Below are 21782 nucleotides of genomic sequence, written 5' to 3' on the forward strand. Positions count from 1 at the left end.
CATTTGGTTGTTCATCCACACTGCAGAGATAACAACCAGTTCACAAGTATAAAGACAAAATACTGCAGATGCTGCAAATCTGAAATAAAACAAAATGTAGAAAGACTCGGCAGGTCTGGCAGCATTTGTGAACAGAAAAACAAAGTTTACGTTTTGAGTCCACATAGACTCTGAAACATTAACTCAAGTTAACAAGTAACTACAGTCATTGGATTTTGCTGTTAATCACATTTGGGACTGAACCATGTTCTATGGGGTCTGTTTCTGCTGATGTTAATAAACTCTAACCCAGTTATAGGGGTTAAAATTCTGGATAAGAGTCAAATAAACTAGCTCTGTGTCGAACACACAGTGTGTCGAGTCTTTTTCATTTCTCTACAGAAGTTAGTTCCTTTTGAAGTGCTCTCTCTCTCCCCTGCCTGTTCTGTTCTCACCTCCAACAGCAAGTGTGAGTAGCTCATGGAGCTGCTTTGTCACTAAGATTGAGTCAATCCGATCAGTTGCCTCTGCTGCTTCCCTTCCTCCCACTAGTTCACCGGGTCAACTGTCTCTGAAGATCCCCCATGTCCGAGCTCTGAACTCAGATCTTTCTCCAGTTTCCTATTTCCCTTTACAGCCTCTCAGTGCTCACCTTGTCCATGAGACTCGCCTTCTGCTCCAGTGACCCTATTCTCACTGAACTGCTGACCATTCACCTTCTCCATGTCGGCTGATATTATTCATGTTTTTTTCTCTCTCTCTTCTGGTACTGTCCCTCTCACCTTTAAATCCACCGTCATCATCCATCCTAAACTAAATCTATCCTTGGCCCCTCCTATTTATCATCTACATGCTACCACTAGGTGACATCATCCAAAAGCACCTTGTTAGTTTTCACATGTACACTGACAACACCCAGCTCTCCCTCACCACCATCCCTCTCCATTCCTCCACTGTTACTAAATTATCAAACTGCTTATCCAACATTCCATACAGGATGAGCAGAAATTTGCTCCTTTTAAGAATTGTGAAGATCAAAGCGATTGGCTTCAGTCACCACTACAAATTCCGTTCCCTAACTCCCGAGTCTATCCCTATGAGGTAACATTGGGATATGTTGTCCTATGTTTGTCAAGCCAGGAATCTTTGTTCCTAAGCGAGAGAGAGAGGGGGAGGAAGAGCCATTCCTACAATGTTCAATACATTTTTGAAGATTTTATAAGGTTATTAGACAGTGATTTCTTAGAGATCTCCCCACCTTGAGAAGGGAATATCCTTATTGATTTCTCATAACTGATTTCTGACTAACCTCACTATTTCTAAGCTACGAGCTTGTTTTCCTAATTTCTTTCTGACAAACCGTGGATAACATACTAAAGCTACTAGAATGATCAGAATCAGCAACACAAACCCTTGAGCTGCCACCAAGAGTAAATGTGAAAACTTTATCCACTAAATGTGATAACTATCGACTGAGATTCATCCTCCGCACCTGCAGATCATCTCACACAGTTTTAAATTATTGACATGTGGTAAATACATCTGGTTCAAACAGAAGTTCATGCATGGACTTTAAACATTCTCTAGCTCACTATTCACCTTCATCCACCTTGTGGATATTTTCTAAATCTAGATTCTGTTTCCCTCTTCACTTTAATTTTACTCCCTCTGATAGGTACTGGTGTGTTTAATTCTATCCTGATTGTTTGAAAGCCAGTTTCGCTAAGGTGTGTGTGTCAATATCTTGATGATTTAAAATGTTGTCTCATTCAATTTTCCACAATAGTCACTTCATGTTGTTCTGTTGTCAAGTAGCTGAGTATGCCTGGGACCTGTTCTTCAGTGCAGGGTCACCATGCATTTCCACATGGCGACCTGGGAGGGATGGATCCGGCGGCTGGGTTAGACAGAGAATGTGGGGATGGCAGATTCAGCAGCGGAATTCAAAAGGGAATTGGACCAAATACTGCAACATGTCCAGGGAAAAGGTAGGGGAGAGGGGCCAGGTGAGTTAATTCCAGAAGAGTAAGAGGTCTCCCTTTTCAGACGCAGATGAAGTTTTTTTTTTTGTTTTTCAGAGGGTCGTTAGTCTGAGGAATTTCCTCCAGAAAGCAGTGGAGGCTGGGTCATTGAATTTATTCAAGGCTGATTTGGACAGATTTCTGGTAGAGAAGGGAGTCAAGGGTTATGGGGGGCGGTGAGGGTGGGGGTGGGGACGGACAGACAGACAGAAAAGTGGAGTTGAGACCACAACCAGATCAGCCTTGATCTTATTGAATGGTTGAGCAGGGTCAAAGGGCTGAATGGCCTCTGTTCCTCTGACCCGGCTGAATGGTCTCTATATGTTGTTTTTGGCTCTGATTTTATGGTACAGTGAGGGGCTCGAAAGACAAAATGGTGTATTCCTGTTGCTATTTGTTACATTCTAATTCAGTACCGTTACCAATCAAGGCGATGGTTACTATCATATTGCCAGCAGTAGCGTATGCGAGTGGTCTCAGGCATTGGATTTAAGCACCAGTTCCTATTAAGTCATGGATTTTAATCCCACCATTGCCAAAGTTTCAGTTGGTTTGTCTTTCAGACCTTTCATCAAATCCCTTAGAATAGGCTCGGGGTATTTGACATATGACGTGGTTCGTCTTGGTAGGTAGAACAAGGGAGGCTGTAGGAATTGCAGGGTGACTGGGAATAGGTGGGGCTGAATGTTCTCATTCTCTGCTGTAACCATTCCAGGATTTTACATGAACAACAATGACGCTGGTATAAGGCCTGCAGCCGTGTCTGAGTGGTTAAAGGGATGGATTTGAAGTCCATTGGGGCCTCCCCACGTGGGTTAGAGTCCTGCTGACTGGACTTCTCGCTGTTCCTTCGTTTTGCTGCCTCCAGAATGACCTATTGGTTAAATGGAACCTTCCAAACGTTCCCGTATGGTTTTCCTGCTTCACTTCCGTGTTGCTTCATTTCTGTTGACCCAGAAGCATTCACGGAATTTGCAGTCAGAAATGATACAAAACTGAACTAATTTGTGCCATACTTGCGTTCTGAGAGTTTTTTTCTCTCCTTAGAGATAAAACCTTGCCCACTATTACTCACGCTGCATGTGTCTGTGTGTCTCAATGTGGTTCAGTTCACCGAGGAGTGAACACATTTTTTACCGTCGCAAACCTTATTCACTTTCGTATTATATCTTCATGGTAAATGGTACAGAAAATAACAACAGGTTGAAAAGTTGCAAGAGGAGATTGACCCTTTGTGTTTATTTGAGTGGAGACTGCTTATTGACTCAGTGCCTGTATGTTACACAGCGGAGGATGATTGAAATTTTCACTGAGCAACATTTTAATAGACAATGGATTCATTCGTTGTGATGGTGTGTTCCAGTTCTATATATGCAATTTGACAGTCAATTTCTATTCGTTGCTTTGAACCCAATCTTTGTAATAGGTTGGATGTTATGCACATGTTTCTTTCAGTTTCTCGCGTTATTTGAAATGAATATTCATAAATCTATTTAGTCATAGGGTCATAAAGGTCTACAGCACAGAAAGAGGAACTTCAGCCCATCGAATCTGCACCGTCAAACAAGTACCTAACTGTTCTAATCCCATTTTCCAGCACTAGGCCCATAGCCTTCTATGCCATGGCATCGCAAGTGCACATTCAAATACTTTTTGAATGTTATGAGGGTTTCTGCCTCTACCACCCTTTCAGGCAGTGAGTTCCAGATTTCCACTAACCTCTGGGTGAAATAATTCTTACTTACATCCCCTCTAAACCTCCTTCCCCTTTTCTTAAATCTAGGCCCCCTTGTTATTGATCCCTCCACCTAGGGGAAATGTTCCTTCCTGTCTACTCTATCTATGCCCCTCATAATTTTATACACCTCAATCATGTCCCCGCTCAATCTCCTCTGCTCCAAGGAAAATAACCCCTGCCTATCTAATCTCTCCTCATAATTAAAACTCTCCAGCCCAGGCAACATCTTGGTAAATCTCCTCTGCACTCTCTCCAGTGCAATCACACCCTTCCTATGATGCGGATTCCAGAACTGCACGCAATATTTGGAGACACACAATAGTTGTGTGAGAATTTACCGAATAACAGCAGCGCTGGCAAAGTTTGGACAACATTTCCTTGTAGCCAAAGGACACAAAGCAGAATTATGTCGGTAATATGAGTAGAAGCAGGAAGAGAGGGAGTCTACTTGACCCTAGGATTTCTTAAACCATTAAACCTTCAGTTGGAAACTAACTCTCTAGTGGTTCAGCCTCGGTGCTTTCACCGCCTGGGTTCAATTCTGTCTTGATGTTGTGCAAAATGTCATAACTAGCAGCCAATTTATGGTTTGAAAAAGTGTCAAATTAGACTCGAAACCTTCACTCTGTTTCTCCCTTCATATTTGTTGTCAGACCCGCTGAGAACTTCCAATAATACATTCTGTTTTTATTATAGCATGAATTACTGTCTTTATTATAGATATGATCACAAGAAATAGGAGCAGGAGTAGATCACACGGCCCATCGAGCTTGTCCCATCATTCAATTCGATCATGGCTGATCTTGGGCTTCAACTCCATTATCCTGCCCGTTCCCCATATCCCTTAGTCCCCTGAGAGACCAAACATCTATCCATCCCGGCCTTAAATGTATTCAATGATGGAACATCCACAACCCTCTGGGTAGAGAATTCAAAGATTCACAACCCTTTGGATGAAGTAATTTCTCCTCATCTCAGCCCGAAATTATCGACCCTTTACCCTGAGACTGTGCCCCAGTGTTTTAGACTCCCTGACCAGCGGAAACAATCCCTGTGTCTACCCTGTCAAGCCCTCTCAGAATTTTACAGGTTTCAATCAGATTAGTTTTCATTCTTCTAAACTCCAGAGAATAAAATCCTTTCATTTTAGGACAACCAGCACATTCCAGAGATCAATTTAGTGAACCTTCCCTGCACCGTCCCCAATGCAAGTCTATTTTTTTATAAATGTGGAGATGAAAACAGCACACGGGATTCCAGATGCCGTCTCACCGAAACCCTGTAGCAAGACTTCTTTATTCTTGCTCTCCAATCCCCTTGCAATAAAGGCCAACATGCTGATCCTGCATGCTAACTTTCTACTTTGCTTGTACAAGCACAGCCAAGTTTCTTTGAACATCAGCACTTACAGATTTCTCACATTTTAAAAGCATTCTGTTGTTCTCATTTTTATAACCAAGTGAACATAATCGCACCTGCCGACTTTATATTGCATCTGCCATCTTGTTGCCCACTGACATGACCTTCCGATACAGGTTTTGTTGAAGAGCCATACAGACTCGAAACATTAACTATATTCCTCTCCGCAGATGCTGTCGGACCTGCTGAGTTTTTCCAGGTGTTTTTTGATTTTGGATTTACAGTGCTCTGCTCAAAAGTTACCTTGTTACCAAGTTTCATAAAAATTAATCGCAGGCCCCAGTGAGAATTGAACTCACGACCCCTGGTTTACAAGACCAGTGCTCTAAACCACTGAGCTATGGAGCCAACTGTACTATACCACTCACAGTAAGTCTCCTAGTTGAACGAGGAACAGGACAACATTCTGCATGAATGATATTTGATAGACCTGGAAATGCCTGAAAGGGAGAACAGGAAGTTAAAGATGCGACATGAAAACGGCAGAATTTGAAGTGTTCAGTTGCTTTCAGTGATGAATGTCTGCCACGGTGATGTGAGAGATTTTACTGCCGACTGTTTACACTGACACAAATATCACTCCTGACCAACCAATCACAACTGCTCTTTGAAAGCAGCGCGCCAGGCCGAATGGCCTCTTTCTTTGCTGTAACTGTCTATAATTTTACGTTTCCCAGCATAATTACCCAGTCATTCCGACATTTTATTACACGCTTGGGGGAATGTACTTTCTTACATCCTCGCTTTTGAAGTCAAGACACTGAGCAAACTCAAAGCTTTTCTTAAATTCCTGAGCAGGATTTGGAACCAGACCAGTTGAACGACACGATATTGGTGCCAATCCTTCACTGCAGCTACCCCTTAAAAACACCTCCGGTGAAAGTGTCTGAACAATGGCAAATGTGGCCCAGATAAAGCACGTTGCAAGAGTTCTAGACAGCTTTACTCGTGATTTAGAGGTAAGGATTCGGCCCTTTCACCGCCGTGGCCCGGACTCGATTCCCGGCCAGGCAATGAAGGTTTATTGATCTGGTACAAACTGTTAAAACAGGACTGATTTACTTATTGATTGAAAACGGAAACGCACAAGAGCTCCGCCCGAATCAGTGGAGTGAGAGTTGAAGTTTTACATCAGAGCTGCAAATGTCACACGTGGAACAGCTTCGAGAAGAAATACAGTTCCTAATGTCCGAGGGGTATCAGTTTGGACTGTTTGTATTTACAAATTCATTCTCTCGATGTGTCCATTGCCTTAACCACTCGACCACAGGGACTCGGTGTCTGTTTAAATGTTGCTCAGTGAAAATTTCAATCGCCCTCCGCTTTGTAACATACGGACACTTAGTAACTGAACAGTCTCCACTCAGAAATACAGAAAGAAAATTCCTCCTGAACCTTTTAAGCCGGTTTTTATTTTCTCTGTACGATTTTAATATGAAGCCACACAAGTAAGGTGAATAAAGTGGGGATTGCTAAAAACGAGGAACTGAACCACATTGACACACACAGCGGGACACTCACAGACAAATACATCGACAGTGACAGAGGGCTAAGGAGCGACAAACATCCAGAAAGATAGGATGTCACCAAACTCGCTCAGTTTTACTCCATTTCCGTCTGCAGATTTCGCAAATCCTTGCAGATGAATGGAAATAAGAAAGCGCGGAAGTTTTTGTTTGATTCTATTTATCCGATAACTAATTCTGTTGGTCAACATCGGGAATAATAAGAACCGCAGTCAGCAAACCAACATTGGGGAAACCCCGATGGATGTCAGAACCATCGCCCTCAACACTCGTCCGCTACTAACAGCACTTCCTTCGGGAAAACATGTCCATATCATATCAGAGCATTCAGGAGATGGCGTATTGGCCTTGTCACTGGGCTAGAAACCCAGAGATAAAAGCAAAATACTGTGGATGCGGGAAATCTGAGTTAAAAAAGAAAATTCTTGAAAAATTCAGCATGTCTGGCAATATTTCTGGAGAGAGAAAAAGAATTAATGTTTCAATTCCGTGTGACTCTTCTTTGGAGTTCTTTGAAAGCAGCACACAGGGCTGAATGGCCTCTTCCTTTGCTGTAACTTTCTATAATTTGATATTTCCCAACACCACTTCTTTCACACTCATTCTGCCATTTTATAATCCACTTTTGCGAGTGGGTTCAAAGCTCAACTACGTGCACAAGACTGGAAGGAGCCTGCGACTCTGGATAATCGGCACTCTGCACATTCCTGTCATCAGTGTCTGGGAGAATCAGGAAGATGAGTTCCCAGATTATCTTTACCATGTCATCTGCAAACCCCTTCTTTCTAAAATCCTTGGGTCCCACAATCTCTGTCCCTGCTTTCCAAGGAAAGCTTGGGTTCATGAACTGACTGTGTCTGCATCAAACAGCTAATTGACCTGGGAGCTGGACGGGCAGAGGGAGCTGGAGGCGAGGCAGGGGCAGAAGCAGAAACAGATGCGACATGAAAGTGTTTAGAAGTGTGTCAGTTACTTTCAGTGATGAATGTCTGCCATGTGTTCCCTTGTCAGTTTCACAACAGCCGCAGTGATCAGGTTGGTGGGTTTAGGGAATTGACAGTTACACATGAGCAGCTTGTGGGGAAATTTCACCTCACTGTCAATTTCATGTCCCAGCTCACAGAAACCGTTGTTGTAATTGACTGAAGAATTCATTGCATTTAAAATGGAAACATGGATAAAAGCAGCGTCAATAAATGAAACGGAAACGAAAATTTGCCAGTTAACCTGGTGGTCTAGTGGTCAGGATTCGGCGCTTTCACCGCCGCGGCCCGGGTTCGATTCCCGGTCAGGAAATGCAATTTTATTGATCTTGTGGAATTGTCAAAATGAGTATTAATTACTTATTGATTGAAAACATTTAGCAGCTCCACCAGAATCAATTTAAGTTTAGCCTCAGAGCTGGAAATATCACACTTAGAACAGGCCGGGAACAAAGATAGAAGCGGAGTGAAAGAAGGACAAAAGAAGGGCTGTTTGCAAAGCACTGGCCACAGGGATGGTGGTGCCAGGCAAAATATGGGTGGGAGAAGGGAAAATTCTGGTGCCTACTGTTTGCATTGACAAAAATATCACTCCTGATGGATCAACCAATCACAAGACTAATTGAACGACACATTATTGGTGCCAATCCTTCAGTGGAGCTCACCGCGACCAAAGAGCACTGTTACCATCAGCCTGTTATGTAACTTCTTGCAGTATATCTGCTGAACAATATAAGCTTATCACAGCTCTGCTTTCTTCACAATGAAATCCAGTGCGAAAATACGAGAAATTTCAAAGCTGAACAACGTAGACAAGACTGGAAGGAGAGTGTGACTGTGGATAATCGGCACTGTGCACATTCCTGTAATCAGTACCTGGGAGAATCAGGAAGATCCTGGTGTCTCTTTAGCCTGTTATCTGTAAACCGATCAAGTTGTGTATTACGTTCGCACTAACTAACTGTGTATGGTCAAACAGCTCCTGGAAGGGCGGAGAGAGCTGGAGGTGAGATAGAAAGAGATGTGACATGGAAGTGTTTTGAATGAGTGGTGAAAATCCGTCTTGTGCCAGTTTCAAAGGAACAGAGGTTGGTGGTTATTTGTTTGAAAGAAGCTGCACTCAACGTGCGGCGAGCTCACGACCCTGAGATTTAGAGCCTTTGATCTACCAGTTGAACTAGCCGGACACACATAACATATGTATCTCATATCCCAACATACATGGAGACAACTGTTGATTTCCACCTGGAGCCTCAGCTTGTTCTGAATTTCAAAGTGTAGAATGTAATCGAACTACACAAGCCCCAAGGTTGCAATACATTCCTCTCAATCATCAATAACATCATTCATATCTTCCACTTCTTAGCTGCACCTCCTTCCAAACATTGCAAACTCCTCTTGCATCTTTCATCCTGATATTTTTCTCTGTAACATTTTCATCTGAAGCTGCACAACTAATGTGAATACAGTTTGTGATGGTAAAAATGTGTTCACCTCCTCGGGAACTGAACCACATTGACACACACAGAGGAACACGCACGGGGATAAACACCGAGACTGACAGAGGGCAAGGGTTTGTCTCTAAGGAGAGACAAACTGCCAGAAAGCAAGCATGACACCAAGTTTTGCTCCATTTCCACTGCAGGTTTCGTGAATGAACAGAAATAGGAAAACGTCCACTTGTTTTGATGGATTTTATTCAATATAACCGATAATTAACTTTGTAGTCACAGAATAAAACCAGGAATAATGAGAAGCAGGAAACTCCAATGGATTTGGACTCCATCGCCTAACCACCCGGCTACGATGACTGCCCCTCTGCAGAGGGTAATTTTGTTGGTATAAAGTTGTAGGCGGCCATAGCAGAGAAGGAGGACATTCGGCCCATCGTGTCCGTGCAATCTCACGGAAGAGGAATTCAGCAATCCCGCCTTTTCTCCGCAGCCATTTATATTTTTATTGTCTCTCCTCAGTGTTACTGTTAAAGTGAAACACGGTACACACCTGCTTTAACTGTGAGCTGGCACCTTTTCGACCAATAGGGCAATTTTAACAGCACTGGGATTTGAAACCACGCCTCAATAAAAATGAGACCTTAAACCATTAACAACCACAACAGCTGCGCTACCAAGCTCACGATGCTATTCCACATCGCCTTGACTGGGTCTGGACTCCATCACCTGAACCACTCGGCCACGATGACTGGTCCTATGGAGGGTTTAGTGTTGTTGGTATAAAATTATAGATGGTTACAACAAGGGAGGAGGAAATTCGGCCCAGTCTGTCCATGCCAGCATATGGAAGAGGAATTTAGCTAATTCGACAACCCCACATTTTCCCCACAGCCATTTATATTTTTATTGTGTCTCCTCGTTCTTCCTGTTAAAGTGAAACACCGCACACACCTGCTCTAACTGCGAGCTGGCACCTTTTCGACCAACAGCACAATTTTAGCAGAAGTGGGACCAGAAACCACGCCTCAATAAAGAGTGAAACCTTAAACCAGCACCTACAACATCTCAGCTGAATTACCGAGCTCAGGATGCTATTGCCCATTGTTACTGAAACAGAACAGAATCAAAGCATTAACAATACGTCATAAGGCCCCATAAGCCTCCTCCGTCACTTAATAAGATCATGGCGGATCCCCAACCTCAACACCAATTTCTCACCCGATCCCGATCGCCCTTCATTCCCTTAGAGTCCAAAAATCAGGAGAATTTTTGGATGCTTTTTCTTCCATTGATCCGAGAGTTCTATGGACACCTGGTTGAAATCAACAATAATAAGAAGCACTGTTGGTAAGATTTGAACTTTCCTCGGGAAACCCCAGTGGATTTTAAAAGCATCGTTTTCACCACTCAATGAAGAGTGACACCTTCAACCACCTAGAGCGAATCTACCGAACTCAAGCTATTAGTGCCCATCACCTTGGCTGGTATTGCTACTCAAATAGAACAGGAGCAAAGAATCAGGAATACTTCATAAGGCCCCATAAGCCTCCTCCGTCACTTAACAAGATCATGGCGGATCCCCAACCTCAACACCAATTTCTCACCCAATCCCGATCGCCCTTCATTCCCTTAGAGTCCAAAAATCAGGAGAATTTTTAGATATTTTTTCTTCCATTGATCCGGGAGTTCTGTGGACACCTGGTTGAAATCAGCAATAATAAGAAGAACATTCGGTAAGGTTTGAATTTACCTGCGGAGACTCCAAAGGAAATTAGAACCATCCATTTAACCACTCGGCAATGGTGATTGACCAAAAAGCCAATGCTTTTCATTCATTCATCAATTACATCATTCACAGTTTCCGCTTCTCAGCTGCACCTCCTTCCAAACATTGTGATCCATTTTCCTCAGGATTTGTTTCTGGATTTAATGTTTAGCTGCTTTGTGACCTCATTTTGAAATCAGGATCGCTTCAATATCCAACACAATTTGAATTACAAACCTGACGGACAAACAATGGAAAAACGTCACTCAGTAACACAAATCCCATGGTGCACATTTTCAGATTCACAACAGTTAACTTATCAATAAAATGAAGGAATTTTACAATGAAAACATTTAGAAAGTTTGTGTGACTTTTATTTGTGACTCACTAACTCGGGTATTCTGTAAATGCTGCTCGGAGGTTTAGTGACCGGGATATAATCTACCTATGTTTTCCTGAGCCTGTGCTCGGCGTTTTGGGAAGTTTGGCCCGGGTTGGAGTATCTTGCGTTCCAGGGATGGGCAGTAACCCGCTGATGGAAGCTGCAGTCGCCGCTTTCTGCTGGCAGCGGGTGATTGGAGAGTGCAGGGCCGGAATATTGCTGCTTTTCTGCTTTTCCCTGTCTTACTCATTGTGGAGCTGAGGAAGAGAGAATCATTGATGGTTTTGTTTCAATCCAATGTAATAAATTTCATAAAATTCCAATGTGCTAGATATCGGTACATGGTATGTCTAATTGTTTTCTCATTATATTTGAAATTAATATTCGAAAAAAGGCACTTACCTGGGAGCTCACTTAATAACAGTGGAACTGGCAACATTTTGGGGGTCTTTCGTTTCAGCGCAAGTAGCCAATGACAGCCCGGAACTGTGTGATAATGCCAATGGTCAGAAAACAGTAAAAGCTTCGCCTCTGAGTGGTCTCGATCCACCAACCTTTCGGTTAACATCCGAACGCGCTGACCAATTGCGCCACAGAGACTGATGAAAACGTTACCCAGGGTATCAGTGAGTTAAATCTTCAGATTGCTGCTACTGGAATGACAATTGTCTCTATCATTTTTACTCTTCCAAAATAAAGAGTGGGGCATTCATTGTGGATACATGGAAACAGTCTGATCCAACCCACTGCAGATACATCCATGTCACCAGGAACCAGCTCCCCTACAACTGGTGCCATCTCCCTTCGATCCTTTGCATGTCTTAACTGTTACCAAATATTCTCATTGTCCCGAAGCCGAAATTAGGTTTGAATTCCTGATGTGCAGTAACGAGAACGCTGTCAATGTCTCAGATCAGTTCATTTCACTGATAACATCAGAGTCAATATTCCAGCGTCTTAAAGAAGGGAAAGGTGCCTTGACTGTCTCTGGCCAGTCAGACAGTTCACCCTTCATTCTCCTCTAATTCCGGTTCCCAAAGAGTTTCTAAAGATTCACAAAGCTGGAGACTGGGTTTTCTGTTTTGGTTCCTTCTCCATTTTCCCACCTGCCAACTAACAATATTTTGCAAAATCTCATCTCAATTGCCTTGCATCGTGTCCAGGAATGAGGAAATTCAGTTTTGTGGAGAGATTATAGAGACCGGGATTGTTCTCTTCAGAGCAAAGAAGTTTAAGTGGAGATTTCATGGAGCTGTTCGAAATAATGTGGGTGGGGGCAGTGGGGACGGGCGGCTGGATGTTGCAGAGAGGGAGATACAGTTTCCACTGACGGGGTCAGTAACCAGAGGATTGGGATTTAAAGATAGTTAAGGAAAGACAGACTTGCATTTATACAGCGCTTTTCCTGACCAACGGATGTCTGAAACCACTTTCAAGCCAATTAAGCACTTTTTGAAATAAAAACAGAAAATACTGGAGAAACTCAGCAGGTTTTGCTTTCCACAGACACTCTCAGACCTGCTGAGTTCTACCTGCGTTTTATGTTTTTATTTCAGATTTCCAGTATTTTGGTTTTATTGAAGTACTTTCTGAAGGAGAGTCATTGTTTTCATGCAGGGAGTACGGCAGCCAATCGCTGCTCAACAAACACCCAAAGCCAGGGACTTGACAATGCGCAGATCTTATAATCTTGATCGAAAGATAAACAGTGACCAGGACACATGACCACATCCTGCTGTCTTTAACAAACTTCAATCTGCAAGTTTTGATGATGGTTCTGGCCAGTTTCGAACGAGGCAATTCTTCACATATTAGATAAACATGATAACCACTGCCCTGCAGAAACAGGGGACAGGAGAAAAGCTCAATGGGTCTCAGTAAAATGTTAAGCGGTGTCATCATGCGGCAACACATTGAGTCTTTATTTTGAAGACATGGAATTCAGCTGCTCTCTTTGGGGATGCTGGAGACAGACTGATCCAATAATGTCATCATCAAAAGGCACAACTGTACAAGAGGCCCATAGTATCGATGTCAGTTTTCCACAAAGAGCTTTCGAGTTAATCTCAATTTATTTGTCTCTTTCCATAACCCTGAATTTTTTTCCCTTTCAAGTCATTGTCCAATTCCCTTTTGAAAACTCTGAGTTAAGAGAAACAATATTGAAAGAGGCGCAGGAGCTGCTGCCGTGTCCTTGCTCAGTGTGTGAAAATTAACAAAGATTCCCTGACTCATTGAGATGAAGGGTTGGACTCTGAATTCTTTTACAATTATTCAAATTTTAAAAATAGTTGACTTCAGATCGAATTTTCTGAAAACAAATGTCTATTCTGACCAATCATCTCCTCATTTTCCTCAGTCGATACCTTTTACCAACATTTCATTGAGAAAACACACACAGTCACCACAGGGAATAAAACACATAATCTGAAACATTGAAATAGTGAAACATTGAAATAATGAAGTTAATAGTGGAGATAATTTCTGTATGTTACAAAGTGCAGGATGATCTGATTAACTGGCGGATCTGGTTCGAGTTTCCCAATGACCTATTTCTGCTCCTTTGCTTCTGTTCTACTTCGATGATAATATCAGTGAAGGGAATTAGGAGCAGCACTAGGTCACGTGGTAGTGTGGCCGAGCGGTCTAAGGCGCTGGATTAAGGTTCCAGTCTCTACGCAGGCGCGGGTTCGAATCCCACCACTGCCAAGGGTCAGGTACTGTATCGTTTGGGATCTACAGCAGCCCCATTCAAACCAACAGGTCGACAGACACCAGCGGAGTGTGCGGTGTTTTATTTTGATGGGAAGAACGAGGAGAGGCGATATAAATATGAATTTCTGTGGGGAAAAGGCGGGGTGCGGAATTACAGTATTTGACTTGCTCTTCCAGAGAGTCGACATGCTGAATGACCGTCAGATGTAGCCGTCTATGATTTTATACAAACATCATTAATACAAATCTAGGGCTTGGATTCGTGACTGAGTGTTTAAGGCGGCATGTTTTGAATGCATTGGGATCTCCACAGGTAGGCTGGAATCCTGCCAATTACGCTTCTTATCATTCCTGAATTTTACAGTGTATCTGCACAATTAATTGTCCGAATAAGTTGAATAAAACCATCTAAAACCTCCAGCGATCTCGAATGTCTATTCGCCTGCAAACATTCACAAAAATTGCAGCGAGAAATGGAACAAAAACGGAACCAGGTTGGTGTCAGGCTTGATTTCTGGGTGTTTGTCTCTCCTTAGAGACAATCCCTTGCCCTTTGTCACTCTCGGTGTATATGTCTGTGTTTGTTCCTCTGTGTGTGTCAATGTGGTTCAGTTCCCCAAGGGCATGAACATATTTTTCCCATCAGAAACTTTATTCACATTGGTTGTGCAGTTTCATATCAAAATGTCACAGAGAAAAATATCAAGATGGAAGGTGCAGGGGGAGTTTGCAATGTTTGGAAGGAGGTGCAGCTAAAAAGTGGAAGCTTCAGCGAGAAGCTTTCTTCTCATTTAACACGAGATATGGAACCAGATCTGGGAGGTATTTGTGTTGGTGGAAACAGTAAAGCCTCCCTTATTTCCGCTATATTTTGCCTTGCACAAACATCTCTCTGGTTAGGGCTTTGCAACCTATCACAGACCTTCTCTCATTCCCTATCTTCACCTCTATATTTGTTCTCGACCTGTTGCACGGGTGACATTTCCAGCTCTGAGGCAGAACTCCAGCTCTCACTCCACTGATTCTGGCAGAGATGAGCGTCTTCTGTTTTTCATCAAGAAACAACCCAGACTCATTTTAACAGTTTGCACGAGGTCAGTAAATCTCCATTCCCTGACTGGGAATTAAACCCGGACCACAGCAGTGAATGTTCTGAATCCTGACCACCAGAACACCAAGAAAGCTGCCCACAAGCCTCACCACGTGGCTTATCTATGCTACCTGGGCCTTTAATTTTTGTTTCAGACCTCTTTCACCAGAGACATGTTTCATAAGAACAGAAGAGCATTAATAATAGGAGCAGGAGTCGGCCATTCGGACATTCGGCCCCTCAAGCCTGCCCTGCTGTTCAATATTATCATGGCTACTGTGCCCCAGGCCTCAACTCCTCTTTCCTGCCAGCTCCTCATAGCCCTCAATCCCCGATATTTCAAAAATCTATCTACCTCCTCTTTAAATACTCTCAGTGAACTACCCTCCACAACTCTCTTGGGTAAAGAATTCCAAACATTCACTATCCTCTGGGAGAAGAAATTCCTTCGCATCTCAGTTTTAAATGAGTGCCCCTGATTCTGTAACTATGTCCCCTAGTTGTAGGTTCCCCCATTAGTGGAAACATCTTCTCAACATCTACCCTGTCAACCTCCTCAGAATCTTGCACGTTTCAATAAGATCACCCCTCAGTCTTCTAAACTCTAATGAATAAAGGCTTCACCTGCTTCACAGTTCTTGATTAGTCAACCTCTTCATCCCAGGAATCAGCCTAGTGAATCTCTTTTGAACTGCCTGCAATGCCGATATATGCTTCCTTAAATTTGGGACCAAAACTGTACACAAGACTCCAGGTGCGGCCTCACCAACACCCTGTACAGCTGTAACAAGATTTCCCGACTTTTAAACTCCAACCACGAGCAAAACAGGCCAAAATTACTTGCTGCACCTGCATGTCATTTTTGTCTTTCATGCATAGGAACACCCAAATCCCTCTGTGCTGCACTTTTTTGGAGTCTCCCTCCATTAAAATAATATTCTGCCTTTTGATTCTTCCTAACAATGTGTATGATCTCAAACTTCCCTACATTAAACTCCATCTGCCAACTTTCGCCCACTCACTCAACCTATCTATATCCCTTTGAAGATTCCTCAGGTCCTCATCACAACTTGACCTCCCACCTATTTTGTATCGTCAGAAAATTTGGATACATTACACTCCGTCCCCTCCTCCGTGTCATTAATATAGATAGTAAATAATTGAGTCCCTGGGACTGATCCTTGTGGCACTCCACTACTTGCGGCTTTCCAATCTGAAAATTCCCGGCCCTCTGCCTTCTATGTGTTAAATTGGGCTCTTTACATTGCAGGGTTTGTGTAGGGTAATAGGGATCACGGTCTCTCACACACGGAAAGTTTCCCGCTACATTGCAGGGTTTGTGTAGGGTAATAGGGATCACGGTCTCTCACACACGGAAAGTTTCCCCGCTATATTGCAGGGTTTGTGTAGGGTAATAGGGATCACGGTCTCTCACACACGGAAAGTTTCCCCGCTACATTGCAGGGTTTGTGTAGGGTAATAGGGATCACGGTCTCTCACACACGGAAAGTTTCCCCGCTATATTGCAGGGTTTGTGTAGGGTAATAGGGATCACGGTCTCTCACACACGGAAAGTTTCCCAGCTCGAAAAGGGGTAGAAGCATTAACAGAATTGAGTGTGAGGAAAGGTTGCATCTTTCCCGTTTGTTGTTAAACAGTAACCGGATGCATCTTCTCAAAACCACGTGACATTTATACTTCTCCAGGTTTCGAATTATATTCTGAAAAATGCATGGCTTGGAAGAAAGAGAGAAAGATGGGGACGGATTTGCTGTAAGGCCGTTCGTACATGTGTGAGGTGTTGAATGAGCTGCTGATGTGCTGTGTCATCTGATGATTCTAATTTTAGATCAATTTCTCTGCCGCATGGCTAAGATTTTCAGCCAAATTGTACTTCCACAAAACAAGGTTCTGAAGTGCAATAAGACAGCCCAGTTTGACATTCTACGTCGTTCTGCAAGGAGCTGCGTGTTGTTTTTGTAGTCTAGTGGTTATCAAATTTGCTTTACACGCCGAAAGTTTCCTGAATCGAAACTCATTGAAGAACAGTAGAACTGGAAACAATTGTGGAAAATGTTCTTACCGCCATTGACAACCCGGATCTGAGTGACACTGAATGTTGATGGGGGAAAAATATTCACGGCTTCGCCTCTGAACCACCAAACTTTACAGTTAACAGCCGAACGCGCTGACCAATTGTGCTACAGAGACTGATGCAACTTTCTGTGTTCTTTGTACAGGTACAGCCAAGTCTCTTTGAACATCAGCACAAGTTTCTCACCTCTTCAAACATGTTCTGCTTTGTTGTTTTTTCAAACTATTTTTACGACCAAGTGAGTAACTTCAGACTTTGCTACATTTTTCTCCGTCTGTCATCTTGTTAGCCAATCACCTCTTATATATTATAAAAACAGAAAATGCTGGCAAAACTCAGCAGGTCTGACATAATCTGTGGAGAGGGAAACCGAGTTAACGTTTCGAGTCCGTATGACTCTCCTTCAGACCTGAAAAGAAATAGAAAGTGATAGGATTTATGCTATTCAAGCGGGGCGGGGAGGGGGCGGGAGGGGGGCGGTGTGGGGCGGGTAGAGCAGGCGAGATTGGATAGAAGGTCAGTGATAGGTGGGGGTGGAGGAGAGATTGACAAATGTGTCATGGACACAAGACAAAGGCAGTGTTAATGGCAGTGGTCAGGGCTGAAGAAGGTGCGGATAGTGGCATAAAAGTAAGGAAGCAGAATGTGTGAATAGAAGAACAAGGGTCAGCACTTTGTGAAAGAGCAACATGGAACAAGTAACAGATGGCTCTATTTTGGGCTGGTGTGGGGGGAAGTGCGGTGATTGGGGAAAAAGGATAGAAAAGGGGATAAAAGGGGGATAAAATAATGAATAAATTAATAAAAATAAGTAAATAAAAATAAAAATACATTTTTATAGCGAGATTTTAAAAAGGGTGAAATTAGAGGACAGAGTTTACGGTCTGAAATTGTTGAACTCAATATTCAGTCTGGAAGGCTGTAAAGTGCCTAATCGTAAGATGTGGTGTTGTTCCTCCAGTTGGCGTTGAGCTTCACTGGAACATTGCAGCAGGCCAAGGACGGACATGTGGGCTTGAGAGCAGGGTAGAGTGTTGAAATGGTAAACGACAGGAAGGTCTGGGTCATACTTGCAGACAGACAGAAGGTGTTCCACAAAGTGGTCACCCAGTCTGCGTTTGGTTTCTCCAATGTAGAGGAGACCGCATTGGGAACAGCGAATGCAGTGGACCAAATTAAAGGGGGTGCAAGTGAAGCACTGCTTCACCTGAAAGAAGCGTTTTGGCCCTTGGAAAGTGAGGAGGAAGGCCCCTGAAGGGCCAACTGTCAATTGTTCTTTCACAGAGTGCTGATCCTTGTTCTGCTATTCACACATTCTGCTTTCTTGCCTTTATGCCACAATCAGTATCTTTTTTCGCCCTAACCGCTGTCATTAACACTCCCTTTGTCTTGTGTCCCTGACTCCTTTGTCAACCCTTCCTGATCCCCCACCTATCTCTGACCTTCTCACCTGCTCTACCCAACGCCTCGTATAACAGTATAAACTACATCACTTTTCTGCTTCCCTTTCGCTCTGAAGAGTCACAAGGACTCGATACATTGACTATGTTTCTCTCTCCACAGATGCTGTCAGATGGTGAGTTTTTCGCGCATTTTCTGTTTTTAATACAGATTTCCAACATCCACAGTGTTTTAAATTATTAAGTTGCTTCTTCTATATTGTTCTGCAGTCTCTCAGCTTTCTACATAACTCCACCATCTCAGCTGAAGGTTATCCATAGGTTCCAGAAAAGATTGAACTCGCACCCCCTGACTTACAAGTCAAGTGCTGTAACCACTGAGCTATGGAGCCACCTATTAACTTAATCTAACGGAAAATCGACCATATTCAGTAAAACGAGGTGGCGGCTGAAGTTCCAGGTGGATGACATTTGATAGACCTGGAAATGTCTGAGAGGGAGAACAGGGAGTTAAAAGATGCGACATGAAAGCAGCAGAATTTGATGTGTGTCAGTTACTTTCAGTGATGAATTTCTGCCGTGTGTCGCCTTGTCAGTTTCACAGGAGCCGCAGGGATGAAGTTGGTGGCCCCTGGTTAAAATTAGGAATAATGAGAACTGTAGTCAGCAGGATTGAAACCTACAGGGGGAAACCCCAATGGATTTGAAATCCATCACCTTAAACATTCAGCCACGACTAACAGCAGCTTCCGAGCTCAAATGTGTTCTTGTCAAATCAGAGATGGCTGCAAAATAAGCCACTCGGCCCGTCGTGTCTATGCTGACTCTCTGGAAGAGCAACTCAACCAATTCCACACACCCGCCTTTCCCTTACAACAATTTATATTTGTGTTGCCTCTCCGCGTTTTTCCAAACAAAATAAAGTTCACAACCCGCCCTGTATTAAACTAGAATCTCCTCTTGTTCTCCGAAAGGGAATTCCTAAAGTTCCCCAAAGTGGGAATGTGACTTAAACTGTGGCAGTGCTGGGATTCGGATCCACTCCTCCAGGGACTTGAAGAAACCCAAGTCCAAATCTTCACGTTACTGGGTCGGGAAAACTTTGTTAATTAAGGGAAACTGTGCATGGATTCTGCAGAAACACCTTCTTCAAAAGTGAATTAGACAGTTACTTGAAATAGAGAAAAATTAGGCTTATGGAGAGAGAGAGAAATATATTGAGACGAATTGGTTCCTCTTTAAAAAAGAAGCTGGCACAGAAGAGATGATCTAATGACCATCCAACCTGCTGTGCCATTTGATGATGACATTGTTGATCAGTCTGTCTCCAGCATTCCTAATGAGAACAACCGAATTCCATTTCTTCAAAACAAAGACCCAAAAATGCTGTTGCGGAACTGCATTGTAGTCAGATGTACTGGGCTCCTTATCAATGGCGTTTCTGTAGTGTAGTGGTTATCACGTTCGCCTGACACGCGAAAGGTCCCCGGTTCGAAACCGGGCAGAAACATTACCGCAACTTGCTCATTTAAGTAACAGGAAAAGCTGCGTTGCTCCTTCTTGTTGTTGAATGTTAGCTGAATGCAGTGTCTCACAGCCGTATTGCACTTGCTCTTCACCTTACCTGTTGGAACTCGCCGGGTAACAGGAGAGTTGGCGATTTCTGTCTTTTTTTGTTGTTTAATGATCCAATGACAATCCGGGACTGTGAGACAATGAATGCTTCTCCAGCTAACAGCAATCGCTGTTGTCATTGGCTGAAGAAGTCGGTTGTGTTCTAGAGAAACGTGTCATTTTGTCGGAGAAAAGTGTCTCTGTTGAAAGAAGTTTGAAATGAAAATAAAAGGCACAGAAAGCATGGATAAGCCGGGCTGTAAAGCTGCAAATCTGGGGGTCTAGTGGTTAGGGTTCGGCGCTTATAAATGTCATGAGAATGATTAATATAAATATGCATTACTTCTTGATTGAAAACTGAAAACGCATATCAGTTCCGCCTGAATCAGTGGATTGAGAGCTGGAGTATTGCATCAGCGCCTGAAATGTCACCCGTTCAACAGGTCACGAACAAATTCAGAGGTGAAGATAAGGAATGAGAGAAGGGCATGGCAGGCTGCAAATCACTGACTATAGAGACGGTGGTTCACGGCAAAATATAGCGGTAATAGGGGAAATTTCACTGTTTACACTGACACAAACCTCTCCCAGGTCTGGTTCCGAATCTTGTGCCAAATGACAAAAAAATTTTCACTGAATTTACTCAGTCCCATGACGTCAGAAGAGCTGAACACAAGGGAAGAAGGTGGATTTTGCTGGAATGGGTTGAAGATGATAGAATGACTGTGAAGGCAGCAGCAGTGGGGATGGAAATGAAACACTTATAGAAAGTTACTTTGAAAGGGCAGTTGTGATTGGTTGATCAAGAGTGATATTTTTGCCAGTTTGAACAGCAGGAAGATAAATCTGTCCCATTCCCATCCGCATTTTGCACCATCATCCCTTTAGTCAGTTTCTCTCTCAGGCCTTGTAACCTATCACAGTCCTTCCCTTTTGTCCTTTCACTCCCCTCCCTCAGCCTCTGGACTTGTTTTCCACCTGTAACATCTCTGACTTTTCCAGCTCTGATGAAAGATCATCCAGCTGGAAGATTAACTCTCTTTCTCACTCCACAGACGCTGCCAGACCTGGTTTCATTTAATCAGGGATTTCTGTTCATTGTGACAGTTCACACAGTGGTAAGGAAAAGGTTTTCCTTGACCAGGAATTGCCAGTGAAAGCACCAAATCCTCAGCACTGAACAGTCACAACTTCCAGTGAAGTAGAGGGCAACTTTAACGCAGAAACAACCAAATCGATTTTTCACAAAGTGGGACGGAGAAAGACTCAGTTTGAGCGGTGATACTGCCGGAGCAATGGAGAGCTGGGGATCACCCATGGAAGCTGCAAAGTTTTCAGGAAAAATGGCGCCTAGCGTGGGGCTCAAATACATGGCCCCGGAATTTAGAGCTTCATGCTGTATCGATTAAGCTAACCGGACTAGCATTTAAAGCCGTTCATATTCAAAAATATATCAGTAGAAATCCTGATTTCAAGTTGGTGTTTCAGCTTGTTCTGAGTTTAACTCATGTGAATAAAGCTTGTGATGATAAAAATGTTTTCATCCCCTCAGGGAACCGAAGTACATTGACACAAACAGCTGATCACAGATAGACATTTAC

General features: G+C 43.3%; 1 protein-coding gene and 4 non-coding genes across 5 annotated transcripts in view; 4 read left to right on the plus strand and 1 right to left on the minus strand.

The window, feature by feature from the left end:
* The window catches only part of LOC144698341 (uncharacterized), a 204575-nt gene that overhangs the window by 88863 nt on the left and 93930 nt on the right, over window positions 1–21782 (plus strand). The window lies entirely within an intron of this gene.
* trnat-ugu (transfer RNA threonine (anticodon UGU)) lies at window positions 5432–5505 on the minus strand. Its single transcript has one exon. It is a non-coding gene; the product is annotated as a tRNA-Thr (tRNA).
* On the plus strand, window positions 7908–7981 carry trnae-uuc (transfer RNA glutamic acid (anticodon UUC)). The gene has a single exon. It is a non-coding gene; the product is annotated as a tRNA-Glu (tRNA).
* On the plus strand, window positions 13895–13976 carry trnal-aag (transfer RNA leucine (anticodon AAG)). Its single transcript has one exon. It is a non-coding gene; the product is annotated as a tRNA-Leu (tRNA).
* trnav-gac (transfer RNA valine (anticodon GAC)) lies at window positions 20005–20077 on the plus strand. The gene has a single exon. It is a non-coding gene; the product is annotated as a tRNA-Val (tRNA).

The sequence above is a fragment of the Cetorhinus maximus genome, chromosome 23 (genome assembly GCF_964194155.1).
Source record: "Cetorhinus maximus chromosome 23, sCetMax3.hap1.1, whole genome shotgun sequence".
In the NCBI taxonomy this organism is placed as follows: Eukaryota; Metazoa; Chordata; class Chondrichthyes; order Lamniformes; family Cetorhinidae; genus Cetorhinus; species Cetorhinus maximus.